Source organism: Melozone crissalis, unplaced genomic scaffold (assembly GCF_028551555.1).
Source record: "Melozone crissalis strain CALT ecotype California unplaced genomic scaffold, PUWL_Pcris_2 ptg000019l_1, whole genome shotgun sequence".
In the NCBI taxonomy this organism is placed as follows: Eukaryota; Metazoa; Chordata; class Aves; order Passeriformes; family Passerellidae; genus Melozone; species Melozone crissalis.
Window position 1 is genome coordinate 28,691,414 of NW_026535797.1, and position 17,137 is coordinate 28,708,550.

Genomic DNA, 17,137 nt, shown 5'->3' on the forward strand with positions numbered 1-17,137 from the left:
GAATAAAGTCTGTAGCCTGAAGAGTTTTACAGTCCTGTGGAAATCTGATGGGGTAACAGCTTCTAGGAAAGAGAAAGATTCTTTTTCTTTCATATTCTTATTTACATTTGTAGCTGTATTTCTTTGTCCAGTTGTACATTACTGCAGTAATACATAAGGATTAGTTTCCTAGTGGGTGTAAGTTTGTCTAGCTTCATTGAAGTCAGTGCAATAAAGATAATTTACATGCATTTCCAAAGAGTTTAATCAGCTGGTCTCTGCAGCATTAGGGAAGTCAGCAGCAAAATCCTGCTTTTGTCTTTGTGGAAAAAGGATTATTCATGAAGTGCCATGTTGTGATTCAGACAAGTGAAGCAGCAGCTGAGAGTGTTCCTGTGTGTGCCTCAGCCCTCTGCCTGCTGCACTGTGGGACAGGCAAAGGGGAGCAGATGGAGGCTCTGCCTGCCCACCTATGCTTTCCTAGATACCACTCACTACAGACAGGCAAGGGCTTTCCTTGGGCAAAGCAGCTCTGCCCAAGTGGTAACACAGAAATGAAAAACCCCACATGATCTGGGGCTGCAATATGTACACCAGCTTCTGTTCAAGCTGCTGGAATTTTCCCCCGTTCCCTGTAGGAGCAACATGAGCTCCTGCTCTGTACCTGGTGGGACCCAGGGGGAGGTGGACACCCCATGTTTGTGGCAGGCTGGACCAGTGCCTGTCCAGCTGGGGCTGAAGAGGCAGAAAGATCAGCAAGGAAGGCCAGAGGGTTTCAAGTTCGTGCAGTAAATTCAGGAAGCAGTGGAATTTTTTCCAGTCGAGAGATCTCAAAGCCTGGAGAGGACCAATCTTGCTGATTTTTTCTGATCTGTTTCTTGTGTTCTCAGGAATGGAAATTTGCATGGTCACACAAATCCACAAAAAACCAGCATAATGGTCCAGTATCTCATTAAGTAACTCATATATAGTGACTAACAAGTATGGTACTAAGACTTCTGGGTAGATGAAAGATCTTGCCTTTATGTTTTACAGAATTATTCTCTCTGTCAAAGAGAAATTGGACAGGAAGGAGTAGAGTATTGATAACATAGTTTATGCTTTTATATATTTATAGTGTAGGGAAAGGATTGGTTGAGATTTTATTTTCTAGTTTCGAAATAATTTTTCTCCTCACACTAACAACTCACTTTTTTTCTTCTCAAACATTATTTTCTGCCTCAGTTATATTTCTCTGTGGCACCTTGGCATGGTCTTGAGAAATGTTAGACACTGGCCAGTTTGAGTCTTTAGAAATAGTGGAGCATTAAAGAAAATGTTGTAGCGTCAAGCCCTGAATGAGAATATTTATCACAGTAATATCATGCTGTCCTATTTCTCTGATACCAGCAAATTTCCACATTTCTACAAGAGACAGGGTATTAGGATAAGGACAGTAGCTGGTGTACAGAAAGCCCAGCTTCTCTGGCCTATTTGACACTGGGCAATCATGGATTTCCTCCAGAGCTGTTGAGAGCACTGTGGACAAGCCTGTGTTTATACTCCTGCAGTACAATGTGAGCAGTGGCACAGAAATGCTGCTGGGCTCCTGCCAAAGGGCCACACAAAGGCAGCCAGATCATCTCCCTGCAATGCAAATGCGATGACAGTGGCAGCAGGGGAAGCCTGGCTGTGCAGCCACCTCCTCCTCTCCCCTGCTCAGCCTCCCCAGCTCTGGTACCGGGAGGTTACCAGGAGTGCTGCCTGCAAAGGGATTTTGGTAGGCACAGTGCCTTCAGAGCTCAAAGCTCGTGCCCATCTGCCTTTGGGACAGGAATAGTAATATCCCAGATCCTTACTGACCCTTCCCTTCAGGTGTCTTTGGAGCCTGGCAGGTGGCCAGAGTGGGCAGGACCATTCCCTCATGAGGCCCCAACACAAGTTTGAACAAAACCTCTCTTCTCTGAGTCCGAACGAGGGGCTGGCAGGAGCGGGGGGAGGAGCAGCAGCAGGGCAGCGCGGAGCCCTCGGTGACGGGAAGGGCCCAGGAGAAGTTTCCATCTCCAGCTGGAGTGAGTGACAGCAGCTCCCCCAGCCAGGATCACACGGGCACCCTGAGCACGAGGAACAGCACTGCTGGGCCACAGGGAGACAGGTGAGCAGCTGAGAAAGGAACAGCCGAAAGAGAGCAGAGAAACTGGGATGGAGGGGCTTGGATCCACTGCCTGAAGGGAAAATAAGATTCAATGGGATGCTCAGATATGAGGAAACTAGGGAGTGCTGATGCTATGGGGAGCAGAAGGACAATTTACTGTACAATTAATGGCTTGATGCAATCCTGAGTATGCAGTGACTGAGGGAGTTGAGTGGGAATACCCATGTTATGAAGACAACTACAATATGTATTTTTTTTCAGATACATGACTTAAATTTATTTTGTCTGATTCCCACTTATCTCCAGAATTTACCAACATACAGTTGTATTTTCTACATTGCCGATCTTCTCCCAAGCCATGAAGTCAGAAAGCTCTCTAAAACCAACTTTCAAAATCAGAAATATCTCTTCCTGAAATCAGCAAATAAGGGATTCACTGCATCCCAGTCCATCAGGTTTCCCATCTGTTCAAAAGAATATGGCTGTTTCCATGATATTAATACTTTTCAATATTTATTTTTGGAAGAGGGGAGAACATGTATGTGATTTGGAAATAAGATGTAAGAGATGGTGCCCTTTTCTGAAAGGATGGTTAGACTTGCACTTTGATATCTGTACAAAGCTCAAATATGGTTTGTTTTCTTGGACTTGAATGTCTTTGGATCACAGGTGCTCTAGGATAAAGATTTACTTGTTTGTTTGTTTGTTTGTTGCTTGTTTTCTGAGTGGAAGTTAATATTTTTATTTATATATGTGCAAAATGCTCTGTTCTACAAGGAGGGATGTCAGACACCTATTTTAAGAAATAGGTGCTTTTACTCTGCAGCTGGAGTGGTTTTGCTTAAAGTTCCCTTAGTATTCAAAACCCCACCAGAACAGTGGTTGACTATAAAACAAATAGTTTTATAGTCTACTTGGCTTAATAAATTTCATAAATATAACCTTCCATTTTTATGTATCTCACATGGGTCAGCATGCTTGGATTTACTGGGTTTTTTCCTTAATTTTAATTCTTATTGGAAAATTAGTTATGTAGGGTATTAAGTCCCAGCTCTCTTTATTTTGATACAAGATGATTTACTGCTTGATTAAGAAACTTAAGAAACATAGACACTTTAAGAAACCAGTGTCTCTGTTCATGGCAGAGTACTCTCTGTGCAAAATGCAGTTATACAGTATTTCCCCAGTGGTATTTGTCCCAAGACTTGTTTGGTGTTTGGAAGGCAGGCTGAGGACAGCTGGCCAGCACAGCCACGGCTGCAGCCTTATCTTGTCGTTATCAAACACACAAACCATGCAGCAGCATCCACAGATGCTCCACCCAGGACAGATCTCCACCCAGGGACTGGCTGCAAGCCAGGCCTAACTCAGCAGGTAGGATCTGCTCAAAAAGAGCTTTCTGAGCTGGAAGCAGCAGCCATGGGGATGGATCTCAGCCCCCTCTGAACAAAGTGAGTGCACAAATTCCTGCTCTCCTTGGGGCACTGGAACACCACAGGAGAGAGCAAGTATGACATTCATCCCTCAATTTCAGTGCTGTCCCACCAGTCCAGTGATGGCAGCATGAGGCTGCTCTTCCACCTCTTTGGTAAGATGAGGCAGCAAAGCAGTACAGCCTTGCTCTTCAGCTGGAAGAGAAGTGGTGGCTTTGCAGAGTGCTGAGGTTCCCAACTCCTCTGTCCTTCCTGGGGAAGATCCAGACCCATTCCCCTGAGCTCTTCACTGCTCTGTGATGGGCTGACCCCATGCTGGCAGGAAAAAATTATACTCACCTCTGCCTTAGCCTTTCTTGGCCACCTGCTGCTAAAATCAGCCTGCTGATGTCTCACTTTCCAGAGCAACATTTCAGGATCCTCATTTCCATTCAGAGGGTGCTATTTTATGCTTGGGTTTTGCTGTGAGGCAGTGTTGCTGTTTATCTCTCTACAGCTATAAATTTCAAGTTTTTAGGGTTGAGAGATAGGGTGGAGAAAGTATCTTCCCTTTTTGTGTGTTTATGCCAATAACTGTGAACGTAAATAGCTGCACTAATGAGGCTTGTTGAAAGTGTTTTATTAGGAAATGTGAAAGTCATTAGCTTTTCAGTAAGAAAGTGTAAATGGCCCTTCTTATATTTGCATGTGAAACTATAAAACTTAATTTCCTATGCATACAAGAGCATTTTTGTCCATCATAGTACCCAAAGCACTTTAGTAAGGCATTTTGTCATTTTAGTTTGAAGTAGCACTGTCATTTAATACTGTCTTTTTTCCTACACCACCTTACATTCCCAAATCCTTTCATAAAAGACAGTCTATGCTTATGCCAATGTAAAAATAAATGCATGGGTAATGTTCTGTGGGTAGAATCCTCATTTTGTTGGCTGGTTGGAGAGTGAATAGGCTTCATTAATACCAAATGGAAAATTTTCTCTACCTGTGTAGCCAGTTGATTTTACAAATTATTTGTTTGGACACTTTGTTACATAGTATATATTTTGAATTTTCTACAGCTCTGTTTGTTTTACTTGCATCTATAAATCAAGATTTTTGAGTCTTCACAGATAAAAATTCTTTAAAATCTCAGTGGGTTTGATTCTTCAGAATGATGATGTTTCAGTTGTTGATGTCAAGATAAATTTTTATTATACAGAAATTTCTTCTAAGGGAATGGGGCTGTGGGATTTATTCAGAATTAATAGTTGTGTAGGGATGACAGAAGAGTAGCAGTGGTGGACAGAGGCAGGGGAAGAAGGGTTATGAAGAGGTGGAGAAAGGGGAGGCACACTCCTCACAGAGAGAAATGTCATGGCAAAATGAAAACAAAACATGACTAGAGGACAGAACCCTAACACCAGATTTTTTCCCTATTAAAAGAATTTAGTGAATCATTGTGTAAGTGTGGTAGAAAATCCACAGGAGGAAACCTCATGGCAAGAAATATCTGTAGAAAAATACCCCAAAAAGGTCTAGTGCCATTTTATCTACAGTATAGTTTTTGCTGTTTAACTCAAATAATTACAAGTTAATGTGTAACAGAAACAATTTCTTCAGTCTTAAAATAATAATTTTAATGTCCTTCCTCTTTCTAATAAAAAAAAAAGCTGGAAATAACTTCAGTGCCTTTGTGGATGCACAAATACCTAATACAGAATCCAAGTCACTTAGTAACAAAAATAGTCACATGCACTGGACAACAGGCCTGTGTATTTTTCCTTAAGGCTTGAATCAGCTGAGAAAAAGTGCCATGTTGAGCATTACTCTGTTTTTCTCCAGATAACTCAATGTGTGAATTATTACATTATTATTTCACTGCTTCCCTATACACTTCATTTCAAGAAAGCAATTTTATGTCTACAGTATTTAAGCACACATGAAGGCCTGCTGAGATTTGTTAGGATTACACTTAAAATCCTGCCACAGATACAGAGAATACTCAGCTTCTTCCTCCAAAAGGCTAGTCACATCTTCACATATGGGGAGATATTTATTGAGTGCAACGCTAACAGCTACCATATTGCTGTACTCCCACGTTGACACAAATGTTGGCAAAAGCTGCTGTGCCAGCTGCCCACTTCACACACTCTAGTGGCACCTTTTCTCCTCCTCGAATCCATAAATTGCCATTATCATCCAATTAATGCTCAAACGGTGATATTTTTGCTGCCTCACATGTTTCTTAGAATATAAAGATGGATACGCAGAAGTCTGTACACCAGAACAAACCCAGCAGCTAAGACTTGTTTGTTGCCAGAAAATACCCTGGAGTCCTCTGTGGGATTAATATTATAGAGAACCAAGGATTAGTGTAGAGATTGAGGAGATTAAAGCTTAATTAAAATGAGCACTTGGGCACAGAACATAGAGCAGACAGCCATTGTTTTAGATGTAGTGGAGCAGGTGTCCCTGCAGCTGCCCAGCTCATCCCTCCCATCCTGCCCACGGGGATGGGTTCCTGCAGTGGCTGCTGGAGGACACATTGTTTAGTGTTTAGGGCACTACAGAGACACACAAGGCTCCTCCAGCCATGGGGCTGCTTTGCAACAAGATAAGGTGACTTCCATAATCAGCATTTGTACCTAAACTGCACACAAGGTTTTTGCCCTTCTGTTCATGGACTGTGCTGCTCCAGCCCGTGATGGTCTGTTCACTAACAAGGCAAAGCATGGGAGCTGCATTTCCCTCCTGAGTGCACAGAACTGGAGGTGAGGATCATTTCTAATAAATTTTCATCTTCAGATGTATTTATTTCAGATCTAAGATAGTCTCTGCCAGCTTGCCTCCAAAATATGCTGCAAGGGTATATTCAAAACTTAAATTTGTGTCCCTTTTTACTCCTAAGGATGTTGACACAATTTTCTAATGGAGTTATATTTCTCACATTTAAAAACCAAATAAATCAACCTAATTTGGAGCATACCATTTCTGTGATTGCATAGTAATTATTCCCTGTTCCTAAGGGATTTTATGTTCCTCAGACTTGTGATGAATAGGAAACATATAAAGATCATACGGTGGTTTACTAATCGTCAAAATGTGAGGAAAAAAGCTTCAGCTTTTTATGTGCATCCTTTCAGAATTTAATGATCATTTCAAATACTTTGAAATAGAAACACAGAATACAAAAATATATCTAAATCATGTACTAGCATCTTTCTAAAATGCCACCAGTACCATTCTTATGTGGAGTTTGGGTAAAGTGTCTAAAGGAGTTCTTCAGGAGTGTCACTCTTTCAATGCTTTCAGAACTCCTGATGTAATCTACTGTTATCCAGTATTTTATTACTCTCAGTAGGACATTTACTGGAGAGATGAAACCTGAGTAGGGCACAATTAATTCTTTCAGCAGCTCCTATTGGGTGTTCATGGCTGTGTGGAACTATTTTCTCTTGAGTGGAGCCCTGGAGGATCTCTGTGTTGTGATGGTGTTTGTCAACATTCCCTTCTGACCTGATCTGTGTTTTGGTGTCATGTTATTTTAGGGACATATTTGTTAGCTTAGGAGCAATGTATAGAAACTGATATCAACGTGTACATCTCTTAAAGCAGAAGGGCTTCTGCTGCTCAGACTCTCTCATAACTTCATTCCTTGAGTTTATTCTGGGTTTGCTGCACTAAAAGCATTCATCCAGATAATCACCAAATTATTTGTTCATAGCTTTAGGCCATATTATTTTTTAATTACTTGAGGTAGTGTCATAACAGGTATAAAGTAGTATTTGTTGCTGTTATTATTAGTATCATCATTATTGTTGAAATACAGTGCCATCAAATTCCAGATCTATTTATAGAATGTTTTCCCTTGAAAATCCTTTTTTTTTCTTATCCACTGAGTGTATTTGAGCTGAATCTCTCTGTTTCATCTCTTGTGTTGGAGTCAATGAACTTCCTTTGTGCTGTCACTCTGGGAAGAAAGAACATAATCTCTGTCTTAGGTGACTTCATAGGAGATTCATCTTTACGGTTTTCCTTACCCTCTATTACTTGGAGAATATTTAGGTATTATATATAAATAAAGAATAATTACATTGTGTATGCTATGTCATTAGATGAATGAATTTAAAAGACAACTTGGCAAAAGAGGTTTGAGAGGAGAAGTAGAACTATGACCTCAGTGCAAAAGGAAAACCAAAAACTTTGCAGAACCAAAGGAAAAAAAAATCTTCCTTCAGAATTTTAGTAAGCACTATTAGTAACTTTTAAAATGATAGTGTATGCTGGGGTATGTACATAGGAGCACTGAGAAAGCTCAACTATCTGGTGACCACCAAATGACACTGCTCTGCAGCCACTGCCTCCAACACAAACAGCTCAGCTCCATCTGGGGAGCCCTCCTGGAGCAATCAGTCACATACAGAACACAGCAGTTATAAATAAGGTCTGCAGCTGATATACATTCAGTGGTTTTTGCAACTAAGCTGTATTTGTGTCCAAAACAAATATTTGGATGACTGAGTGTCTCCCTCCTAGGAGTGGAGGAAAAAAGAGTGCACATTGTCAGCACAGGTCAAGAAATAAGTGAAACTCAGAGTTGTGTGCCTGGATGCATTTTGTCTTCTGAATCAAAGCATTGCCACCCTGCACAACCTTCTGAGAGCTGTTGGTGCCTTAGGCTTAAGTACCTAATGTCACAATGAATGAAGAGAGCCAGACAGCCAACTCACTGCTTAGCATGGAAAACAACACAGCAACTGGAAGGAGGAGGAGCACTGGAAGAACCTTATGACAATTGCAGGAATAGTTTATAGAAAATTGTTAATAGGAAAGATAGATTTGAGAAAAAAGTTAGCTTCTTGAAATTCCTCTGGCTCTGTGTTTCTGTGTGATGAGAGCAAAATAGTTTTAAAACATTGAGGGGTTTAGCTTTGGTTTTGTTTTTGCTATCATTGTCTGCCTCACAAAGAACACTTCTTTTAGAAATTGCAGATAAGCATGTTACACTATGATTAAGTTACCAGCTCTCCAGAACTACCTTGAGGAGTCTGTCTAAAGAATGATGAACTTGGATGCCAGTGTAGTACTGTGAGAGACATGAGCAGGTTCACTTGGTGGGCACAGCCAGAAAGCAGCAGACTTGCAGCACTGGTGTGTGCAGTGGCAGCACAGAGCAGCAGGGACAGAGCCCAGTGGGGCTCGTGCCATCAGCCACAGTGCTCACAGGGCTGCTCTCATTTACTGCTCTCATTCAGTAACAAGCACAGGAAACTCTCATTTTTTAAACTGACTGGATCTAGAGATTATCAATGGGTCTGTTATAATTATCAATTACTCAATTCCCACCACGAAACAAAAAAATGCAATAGATTTTCCCCTAGTCTGGGGTTTTTCCTCCTTACTCTCTCTCTTTTCTGACATTCTCTCTACCAGAACCATTCTGCAGAGTATAAGAGAAGATGGCTGCATCTATGGTATTTGGATTTTTTATGTCTGTGGTTTTTTATTGTGAAGTCAATGTTAGGAGCTTTAACAATTTTTTCCTAGAGTTCAGTCTTCATCTTACTGCCAAGAAAATGTACCTCAACCAAGATTTTGCATTTTAAGGAAAAAACAGAAACAGGAAAGAAAAATGTAAAGTTTTTGATAAAATATGCATGCTTAGGCTGTTGTTTTCCATTTGAGAGACTGATCAGGTCTAGCAGGAAAAACATTTTAATATTAAACAATTTCAGAATTACCACTTTTAGAATAGGACAAAAACCTCTCTGGATAAGGCCTTTTGTTTATATCTAGTGCATCAACGGGGAAGAGATGAAATTTCATTAGTTGCCTCTGTCTTTTAGGAATCCACTCTTAACCAATGCATTATTCCAAATCCTTCACTGAATAATCTGCATAATGATTGCACTGGCTATGAGTCTCATCACCAGCATATTTGTTCATTAGAATGCATATGAGGGACAAACAGAGCTAAACTGAATTCATTTAAAAGTTTGAGCAAATGCTGGTGGAGAGTTTTTCCAGTATTTCCTCAGCTCTCTTAAGAACTCATACAATTCTCATCTAAAAGCAATGAAAAACTTCCATCTCCTGAGTTCTGTAAATCTGTGAGCCCTCTATCCCTCATGCTCAGAAGACAGGGCAGACCCTCTCCTGATCATGACCTTTTTTTCTGTAGACATGAAATTTCTCACATTATGCAAACAGCCCCCACCCGTGAACATTGTTCATCTCTTTGGAATTTTCAGGTCCTGCATGTGTTGGCCCTTTGCCATTGTATCTGAGCACAGTGTTCTAAAGCTTGCAGGATGCCACATGATACAGCAAAGAAAGATAAAGGAAGGAACAGAGCAGACAGTAATCGATAGGAATGAAAAGGACAAAAGAGCCTCTCAGCATTTTTCACCCATTCTGCTACTTTCACTTTTTTTCCATTCTCTTTATCTTGTTTTGGTTTTTTACGTTCCTCACTCTCTGCCACCAAGATTTTAAACATTTTAAGTCAGTCCCTCGGTCTTTACTACAAGCATAAGTTATGAAGAATGGGCAAAAGGAGCTACAAGCAACACACAGCAGGAGCTGCTGATGCTGCACATGAAGAGACTGAATGGAATACCATGGCTTGAAATCATAAATCAGCATGCAAAAAGTCTCAACATGTGTGTTTCACCATGAGGTAGCTGGTTAGGAAGTGCAACGTGTTTTTCTCCAACCTAAACCTAGAAACAACCCATTCACAATCTCTAAGCTCCAGTTTTTGAAACTTTTTAATTCAGTTTTGTTAATTTTTACTTAGATTAAAATTGACTTGCTTATTTACCTCCCATATTATTCACTGAACATCTGATTAGTAAGTTCCACATAGTGGCCTAGCACACAAGGTTCTATGGTGATGTGCAACTCTTATTTAAGTTACTTGTATATATAAGAGAGTGAACTTTATTTCTGTTGGCTTTTTATTAGCTTGGAATAGTCAGAAAAGATTTTCAAGATGTTGAGATCCACTGCTGTTTTGGTGTTCAAATTCTGCACTTCACATGTTTTCTTTCTCAGTCCTTACATAAGAAGATTACACAAGAGAAGACTGTAATCTCCAAAATCATTCACCACATTAAACAGCAGCTACCACCAGTGGATCTTTATCAGCAGCCTGGAGCAGAAAGGAGACACGTGGCTGTACATATGGAAACTGGTCATTTACAGTACTCATCAATGTGTGCTGCCAGTCATGGGCAGATGTCATCAACAGTCATTACACAGCTCTGAAAATAGAACCAAACTTGACCTGGACAGGTCCTCAAACAATTGATAAACTGCCTCTGAACAATGGAAACAATGTGGAGTCCAGTCTCCCCACCAGCCTCTTGCTGCTCAGTGATTCTGCAGACCCAGTGCTGTGGCAGGGTGGGGAGGGGACACTCAGTCAGGATATGCACGGCAAGATGATGTCTCTTGACTCCTCAGAGTTAGAGTTTCTCTATAGACAAGGAGAGGAGTATCACTACCATGTCCTGGCTGGTGTCTGGAAATGGCAAGTTTTATTTGCCCATTGCAGTTTTTCCTTTTTTTTCTTTTCCCTGAGAACCACTGGTAAGCTTAGTGAGTAGGAAAAAGCACTTTGGGAAAAAAAAAGGGCAAAGTGATTTTAAGAGTGGGGATAGCTCCTGTGCAGAGCCAAGAGCTGGACTTGATGACCCTTGTGAGTCCCTGCCAGCTCAGCATTTTCTGTGACTCTGTGAGAGCACCTCTGCCCTGTGTTTGCATCTTTGTCTGTCCCCGGCACTGTGCTGTGCCCTAGGAAGGGAAGGAACAGCATCAGGATGCAGAGGGGTTCCTGTGCCTCCACCTTGCCCACTTTCCCAGACTGTGAACTCTGCATGGAGAGCTGGTGCCATGGCCCTGACAGCACTCCCTCAATTCCTGTGTTGTGTGGAAAGGGACAAGCAGCCATGGTCTCACATTCACACACTTTCCTAAACCTGACTTAGCTCCCACGACAGGATAAAGAGCATGAGGGAGTTCCTTCCCCCTCCCTTCCCTGCCCTCAGCCAAGGCTTGAGAGGAACACTGGCTTCTGGTTTCCTTGGAGCAGGGCTGGCGAGCACAGGCTGTTACAGAGCACACACACAGTCCTTGGCAGCACCAGTGGTCAGCTGCCCCTGTGCTCCTGTTTGCTTGCTGGCATGTGGCAGGGGGCACAAGAGAGAGGAAAGCAGTGCTGCACTTCTGAGATGAGCTCTAGCAAGTGCTGTGTGCCTGCAGCTCCAGCCTGCCTGCCAGGGCTTGTCTGCTTGTTAGTTAGCAGGTAGAACATTACAAGTGACTTGCACTTAGCTGCTCCCCTGTGCCAGCCCCTCTGATCTCCAGCAGGACTGAAGACATGATTGAAGGCACCAAGAAATGTGTTGTTTAGCCTTTGTGGAAGTGCACAGCCAGTGTTTGTGTGATAATGTTATCTTTGAAACACAAAAGTGCTTTGTAAAGGCTACCAATACTGCTACATGTAATGACAGCAAAAATAATTTTTAAGGTGTCTCTGGCAGAATGAAAATCTGATTGTCATAAATAGTCACCAGCCCTCCCCCAATAAAGCAGGAGGAGCATCTCTTTGCTCCTCCTTTAGTCTCTAGAAGGGTGTGTGCAGAGGGGCTTTTATGTTTGTCTATGTCCTAAAACAAAGAGGACACCACAGCAATAATCTTTTGGTGACAGAAATTACTGAACAAAACTTTTTTATGAGCTATACAGCAGAACATGTTATGCTGTATCTGTGCAGGCAGTGATCTCTTTATTTAGCAGAAGTTGCAGCAACAAATTTTTCTGACTATGGGTTTTGTTTTTATCCTTTTCCAAGTATTTTTCCTTTTGATTGTTCTTGAAGTTGTGATATGAGATCAGGAATTAAGCTTAAGTGACTTCTTAGAGTACCATCATTTCAAGATGAATAAGCATTCATGAAGACAGCCTGTGGGAAGTGAATTGATGTAGTATTTGAATGCCCTGACTTTATAATTCATACAAAACTCTCTCTGCAGGAGTGTGTCCAGTGCTGAAAACTTTGCCTTAGGGTTCAGCTGGATCAAGCAGTAATAAGACTCCATCAGTAGTTGAGGGGGAGGAAGAGGGGAAAACAACTTTAAAGCAGTGAAAGAAGATACCCATGATCATTGTTGTAGCAAAGCTTTTGCTCCCACAGTCTGTGGAAGCACCACATAATAGGCTGGAGAACTGACCCTGCTCTCACTGCCTGCCCTGCAGCTGCCTGCGGTATTGCACCCTTGGTCTGGGAACAGCTGGCTCAGGCAAAGGCAGCTAGCTGCTCTGCTTAGCTGGGTTTTGAGATGAGCTGTTTTCTGTTGAGGTCAGTGGCAGTTTGACAGTATAAGGAGTTCAGACCACCATCCCTCGAGAGGGAAAAATCCAAAATGAGAAAATAAGGATAAGACTTACATGTTCTCTCTAAAACTGGTTGCATGATCTATTTCAGCCTGAAAAGTGCTTTTGCCAGCAAGATACTGGAAGGAGATTTTACTCCAGGATGAATTCACCATTTGCATAACATTTCCATTTAGACAGTGCTGTCAGGCAGTGATTTTAATGAGTGCTCAAACCCCCAGAGTGACTGTAGTCTAACCCCACTGCTTGTTCCTGTTTCTTTATTGACACTCCTCTTAACTCCCAGTATTTGCCTCCTGCAGCCAAAGAGCCACATTTGGAATGAGCATTTTGTCCAGACTGACTGTGAGTTCATAATGCTTCCTGACAGCAACTGTTCCCAAAAGGGCTGCATGGCACCATTTCAGCTGCAGAAACTCTGCACCAAAACAGAACCAAGATCTAGAGGGCTTGGGTCTCCCCACTTTGTCCATCATGATCACTGCACACTTTTTAATCATTTTCTACAAGTGTTAATTATAAAGGCAATTTTGAATGCTCTGGTGAGAGGAGGCAGGGGGACCAACCTCTGCTTTGACATCTGGGCTTCCCAATTTTTATCTTATTTGTCACTGAGCCTCCCTCATTCCCTCATGCCTCCTAAGCATGGGAGGAGGGCCTGAAGACATTAAGGAGTACTTTTCTGTCTTTTGTCTCTGAATTATTTGCTGCCACATTTTTGTCAGACATCACTGCTCCTGTGCTAGAACTGGAAAGGTATGTTTGTAATTCAGGTGGAGGCCAGTCATGTGCATTTTCAGTGTTGTGATACCTCTGTAATTAACTCCTGAGGGCATAAGGCTTAGTGGTCAGTTTATAGATAGCCCATGGATCTGATAGCTTCTAATCTCATTAATCCTTGAATTTAGCTTGATTTATACCTCATTTGTTTCCCCTAGTTTATAGTGATATATTACTCAACTTCAAGAAAGAACAATAAAAAAGTGGTAATGAAGATTTTTTTCCTCAGGCCTCAAACTGTCTGCAGAGAATGGAGGATTTGGCACTCATTTCTATTGCACTATTAGACAAATTAAAACAGTCATTGGTTAGTGATAAAATATTTCCATTTTCAATCTCTCCTTAGGCTGACTCTGTGTCATATCTTTCTTTTCTGAACAGCTTTGCTTCATAAATTTTATGAATGCAAACACGTATGTAGTAATGCATTTCTAGAGGTTTTAATATACGTGAACATTTGGCTCTCCTCCAAAAACCCATACAGGGTTCAGTCCTGCCTTAATACCAGGTCTAATTCATTCCTGGCAGGAGCAGTTTGATGGTACACAGAAATTAAGGGGGAAGGCTGTCCTTAGATTTGGTGAACTGTAGCTATATGACTGTAGGGGTGTGTATAATTATGCTGGTGCAACCTCTACATTAATTTGATGGAGCTACAGCATTAAAATAGCTTTAAAAATATAATGACTGTTTTAAAAATGCAAGAAATTAAATTGCAGTAGTCTAGTTTTTGCCCACACAAAATAGTAGGGCTAATCTAGATTGGCATTTAAGGTACAAAACTGTATAGCTCCACCTCATACCTCATATCTGTTGCTATGCTTGATATGGTATTAGAAAACTTTACTGTCACTTATGTGTACAAATTAATACTTCCACAGCATGACAGGCAATATGTTATAAGATTGATAAAATCCACACAATTTGCTTGTCAACTGGCAGCTACTGTAAGTAGCTTGCTAAGGACCAGAGACCAAAAAATTTATGTGGTGGGTACCAGGTGCCCACCAAAGCTGCTCTGTCGCTGCCCTTCTCAGCTGGGTAAGGGAGAGAAAATGTAATGAAAGGCTTGTGTGTCAAAATCAGGGCAGGGAGAGATCAGTCAGCAATTACTGTCATGGGCAAAATGCACTCAGCTAGGGGAAATTAGCTTAATATATCACCAATCAAACCAGAGTAGGATAACAGGAAATAAAAACTAAGTCTTAAAACACCTTCCCTCCCTCCTCTCCTTTCTTCCCCATCTTCGCTCCTCATTTTTGCTATCTCCACCCCAACCTGTGGCACAGGGGAATGGGGAATTTGGGGTTTGGTTGGTTTATCACACATTTTCTCTGCTGCCCCTTCCTTCTCAAGGGAGAGCTGCTCTCTCTCTTCCCTTGCTCCAGCATGGGGTCTGTCCCATGGAAGGCAGTTCCTCTAGAACTTATCCAACGCGAGTCCTTCCCACAGGCTGCAGGGGAATCTCAGCTCCAGAGCTTGGAGCACCTCCTCCCCCTCCTTTTCCACTGACCTAGGTGTCTGCTGCATTGTTTCTGTCACATATTCCTCCCTTCTGATTGCTCTTGCACAGTCTTTTCCCTCTTCTTACATCTGTTATCCCAGAGGTCCTGCCACCAATGTGGGTGGGTCCACCCTGGAGCTGGGTCCATCAGACCTAGGGGAAACTTCAGCAACTTCTCCCTGTAGCAACCAAAACTTTGCCACGCAAAACAAGTAAAATTAAATTTCATTAATTAAAATCAACTGCTTCAACACAGAAAGCAACTTATTTTGCTGCTTTTTACCTCATTTTCCCTCCTCATCCCAGAAATAACCAGGTGGATGTCATGTGATCAACCCCAAAAATGTACTGTCGATGGCTAAATTGAATTTATGTGGAGATGCATTAATCAGAAGCTGGCTCTCAGACAGATGGGAGTAGGGGAGGTTAGACTGAAAATGGATAAAATAAGAACAGAGAGAATCAAGAAGAAAAATACTGGCATTTAAAAGAAAAATTAGATAAATAACCCTAGTAAATTTGATTTAAAAAACTAATGCAAGATATTGGGTTAGAAGTTAACATGGAAGAAATAGAGGAAATCAGAGGAACAGAATTTTCAAATGACGAGCATTTGATGTGGGTTCAGCAGGTGTCAGATAACCAGTGATCAGACAAGTCTGAACACAGCCCCACATTCCATCACACAGGAGCCACTGTCGGACCTCTGTCATCAGGCAACAGCTGTGCTGGATAAATGAACACTTGTTCTGCTTTGCAGGCAGCCCTGTCCCTATCAGCATGTGGAGATTAAGCCCCCTGAACCTTGGAGAAGGAGCTGAAGAGCTTGTGTTAGCCCTGGAGAGAGTTTTGCCAAATTTGTTTGCTGCTCTCATTTCTCACTCCAGAATACAGTGCAGGTTATCAAAGATGGCTCTTGCAAACACACATAGGAACAATTTAGAGGGCATTCACAAAGACTAAATTTAGCCTCAGAAGGTTTTTCTCTCCCTGCTTCCTGTAGAATCAAGAGGAAGCATTTCCTCTGGAGCAACTCTGAGCACCCACAATGAACTCCCTTTGAGACACAGATGAGGATTTTTGTACTCTCCACTGACTGCAGAAAGATCCTAAGGCAAATAAACTCCTTAGGCTAAGGATGGCCTTTGCAGTTATCCTCCTGTGCAGCCTGGTTTAAGAAGCAGGAGCAGTGAATCAGTCACTAACAGATTTTGAGTCAGTTCTAGGATTTTCAAGCTCACAGAAAGCCACAACTCCTCCACTGACTTTAAACACTCCAGGGCACTGTGTATGTACAGCAACTGGAAATCTGTACGGATTGCTACACTACCAATAAATAACATACTGCAGGGCTGACATATATTCAGAACACAAGTAACAGCAGTAGGACATAATTCAGAGCACAACATGGTTTAATTAAAATGCTTGTGGATGTTGTTAAAGAAACAGTGCTACAGACAAATGCTCATTTTATTGTTTATTTCTTTATTTAATCTGCCTCTATATGGGTGCAAAGAGGACATGCATTCCTACCAGAGCAAACCCATGGAAAATACAGCCCTTCATTGCTGTTTTTAATGTGAAATTATTTCTTGTGAAATTTTGTGACATTTTAACTGTGGATAGCATATTGCATTGGGTCTGTGTAGCAGGGAGGGGACAGGAGTGGCTTAAGGGAGCAGCTGCTGGAAGCTTCCCCCATGTCCAACAGAGCCAAAGTCAGCCAGCTCCAAGACAGACCCACTGCTGGCCAAGGCCAGGCCAGTCAGAAATTGTAGTAATACATCTGTGATAACATATTTAAGAAGGAAAAAAAAAAGTTATTGTGTAGAAATAATTACAGACAGGGAAGGGAGGACTGAGAATACGTGAGAGAAACACTCAGCAGACACCAAGGTCAGTGCAGGAAGGGCAGGAGGTGCTGCATGT

At 41.8% G+C, this 17,137-nt stretch overlaps 1 protein-coding gene across 1 annotated transcript in view; it reads left to right on the forward strand.

Annotated features, from left to right (window-relative positions):
* Window positions 1-1,996: 1,996 nt before the first annotated feature.
* Window positions 1,997-17,137, forward strand: part of PHYHIPL (phytanoyl-CoA 2-hydroxylase interacting protein like) — a 54,610-nt gene continuing 39,469 nt past the window's right edge. The window contains exon 1 of the mRNA XM_054276571.1: window positions 1,997-2,113. The gene's annotated coding sequence lies outside the window, so the exon portion shown is untranslated. The remainder of the gene's footprint in view (window positions 2,114-17,137) is intronic.